The sequence below is a fragment of the Arvicanthis niloticus genome, chromosome 20, assembly GCF_011762505.2.
Source record: "Arvicanthis niloticus isolate mArvNil1 chromosome 20, mArvNil1.pat.X, whole genome shotgun sequence".
NCBI classification, from domain to species: domain Eukaryota; kingdom Metazoa; phylum Chordata; class Mammalia; order Rodentia; family Muridae; genus Arvicanthis; species Arvicanthis niloticus.
Window position 1 is genome coordinate 10084407 of NC_047677.1, and position 3516 is coordinate 10087922.

The 3516-nt window shown below is 42.3% G+C and overlaps 1 pseudogene; it reads left to right on the forward strand.

Moving 5' to 3' along the window:
* Positions 1-2268: 2268 nt before the first annotated feature.
* On the forward strand, positions 2269-3115 carry LOC117724685 (pyruvate kinase PKM pseudogene; annotated as a pseudogene).
* The last annotated feature ends 401 nt before the right edge of the window (positions 3116-3516 follow it).

Sequence of the window (3516 nt, forward strand, 5' to 3'; positions counted from 1 at the left end):
CATATCTGATTCCATGAGATAGCTACAGCCAAAAACAAAGTAGGAAAATGAGACCCAGCTATACCACTCCTGGGTATATACCCAAAAGATGTGCTAACATATAACAAGGACATATGCTTCACTATGTTCATAGCAGCTTTATTTATAATAGCCAGAAGCTAGAAAGAACCCAGACATCCTTCAACAGAGGAATGGATACAAAAAATGTGGTACATTTACAAAATTGAATAGTTCTCAGCTATAAAAAACAATGATTTGGAGAAATTCTTAGGTAAATGGGTGGAGCTAGAAAATACCATCATCCTGAGTGATGTAACCCAGTCACAAAAGAATACACATGGTATTCACTCACTGATTATTGGATATTAGCCCAGAAGCTTGAAATACCCAAGATTTAACTTATAGACCACATGAATCTCATGAAGAAGGAAGACCAAGTTTGGGTGTTTCGATTCTTAGAAGGAGTAACAAAATACTCAAGGGAGCAAATACGGAGACAAAATATGGGACAAAAACTGCAGAAGGGGCTGTCTGGAGACCATTCTAATTGGGTATCCATCCCATGTGCATTCACCAATGGTAGATGCTGATGTGGATGTCAGGAAGTGCATGCTGACAGGAGCCTGATATAGCTGTGTCCTTAAAGGTCTGCCAGAACTTGACATATTCAGAGGCAGATGGTCACAGTTAACCTTTGAACTGATCAAAGGCTTCCCAATGGAGGAGTTAGAGTGAAGAGTTGAGGAGCTGAAAGGGTTTGCAGCCCCATGAGGAGAGCAACAATACTAACCAACCAGAGCTCCCAGGGTCTAAACCACCATCCTGGGATAATTTAGGGAGAGGCTCATGGTTCCAGCTGTATATGTAAGGGAGGATGGCCCTGTCGGGCATAGATGGGTGTGGAAATCCTTGGTCCCATGGGGGCTGTATTCCTTGTGTAGGGCAATTTGAGGGTGGGGAGGTGGGAGTGGAATAGGGCTTTCCTGGGCAAGTGGGGAATGGGGGAAGAGGATAACATCTGAATTGTAGCCAAAATTTAGATTTCTGCCTGATATTACTTCTTTGTTCTAGCCTAATAGTTAGATTTCTGCCTAAAATTACTGGCTCAGCCATTAAAGGTGAGGCTCACAACCAAAACTATAAGACTGGAACTCTTAAGCAGTGTAATATTTCTCAAAGATTACAAATATTCAAACCAAATATTCAAACATATGTATCTATGGTGTTGGAACTTTTCATTCAAGCCATCATAGTAGTTTTCCACATTATTACAGTAAAGAAAATTTTGATAATTTTTTAATATTTATTTTTATTAGTATTATGTTTGTCTGATGGTGAAAGTGATTGTCTATGGTTATGTTTATGGTTTGTGAGTATTGAAGAAAGTATCAGATTCCTTGGAGCTGGGGCTGCAGTGGGGCTCCAGGAGATTATGAACATCATGAACATCATGAGGTAGGTGCTGGGGACTCATGTTTTTCAAAAGGCAGCAATTAATTTTAGTCATAAATTCATAAAACCATAGTCCCAGATACCCAACATCTGATATTTTTATAAGAATTTGATTATAATTCAAATTATAAAAACCCTTCAAAGTCACATAAAATGAGGAAAGCACTTTCTTTAATCAAATGTGTCCCAACTACAAAATGCTAGCTAGCTAAAAAAAAGACATAGTGATGTCTTTCGGAGGAAACTTGAAACTGGAACTGAGTCAATGATTACTATAAGCACTCCATCATACAATAGTGCAAAAAGCATAAATGCATGCCATATAAACCAAATATAACACTTTAAGATATATATGAAAAACGTGTCCCAATTTGAAAATCACAAAAGTTGCGAACAACTTGTACTGTTTAGTTTTTGTCAAATCCACACAAGCTACTGTCATCAAAGAAGAGAAAATGTGTATTGAGAAATTAGTCCATTAAAATGGCATGTCATATAAGCAAATATTTGTGCCATTTTTTTTTTATCTGTGCAGATGGTCCTGGGCTACCAAAAAAAGTCAAACTGAGAGAGCTAGGAGGACCAATTCAGTAAGAAGCATTATTCTCTAGTCTCGATTTCTGCATTAAAATTCCTACTTTGAGTTCCTGTAATAATTACTGGAGATGATGTGTAGTAACGTGTATGTTATATAAACTTTTCCCTACATACGTTTCTTTCAGTCATGGTGTTTTACTACACCAATTGAAACCTAAGCTTCTAGAGTTTTGATTTACTGAGCTAAGTGTATTTGTGACAACCAGCTACAGGGTATAGATGGCTAAGAAGGTACAGGAGGCTCTGAGGCAAGGAAACCAGAGCTGGGAAGACCGCAAAAGACTGCTTGCAGAGAGTAACTGATCATAGTGTGGGATGGTGTCATGTAAATTAGATTTTGGAGGCCAGTGATGGAATCATGGTGGCTCGTGGTGACCTGGGCATTGAGATTCCTGCAGAGAAGGTCTTCATGGCTCAGAAGATGATGATCAGGCGATGCAACTGATCCAGGAAGCCATCTGTGCCACACAAATGCTGGAGAGCATGATCCAGAAGCCATGTCCCACCGGTGCTGAAGACAGTGATGTGGCCAATGCAGTCCTAGATGGAGCAGACTGCATCATGCTGTATGGAGAAACAGCCAAAGGGGACTACCCTCTGGAGGTTGTTCATGTGTAGCACCTGATTTTCCTATAGGCAGAGGCTATCATATACCACTTGCAGTTATTCAAGGAACTCCACCCCCTGGCGCCCATTATCAGTGATCCCATAGAAGCTACCGCTGTGGGTGCTGTGGATGTCTCCTTCAAGTGCAGCAGTGGTGCCATTATCGTACTCACCTAGCCTGGCAGGTGTGCTCACCAAGTGACCAGCCCTCGGGCTCTTAGGCTCTTATCATTACTGTGACACACAATCCCCAGACTGCTCACCAGGCATCTTCCCTGTGCTGTGTAAGGATGTCATACTAAATGCCTGGGCTGAGGATGTTGACCTTCATGTAAACTTTGCCATGGATGTCGGCAAGGCCCGAGTCTTCTTCAAGAAGGGCAATGTGATCATTGTGCTGAAAGGGTGGTGCCTTGGTTCTGGCTTCACCAACACCATGCGTATAGTGCCTGTACCTTGATGGCCCTCTAGAGCCCCTCTTCTAGCCCCTGTCCCTTCCCCTCCCTTATCCTATCCACTAGGCCAGCAACGCTTGTAGTGCTCAAATTGGGTCATAGTGTGGCGCTGGTGGGCTGGGACACCAGAGAAAATGAATGTCTCTGAAACATGCAATAGGGCCCAGCTATTTTTCATGGCCCTACTTGAGCTGGGGTGGGGGGAGGAATGAAGAAATGGAAATCCTCTGACTTTTATCACAGAAGGGCAGCATCATCTGTATGTACTTTGCTCCTATAGAAAATTGTTCAGAAAATTCTCAGCTCTAGCCTGGTGTCAGGAGAGGGCAAGAATAGAGGCTGAGGGCATAGGGCCCAGGGTCCCAGTGTAGATGACTTTTGGCTTTGGCTCTGACTTGCTTTCCCA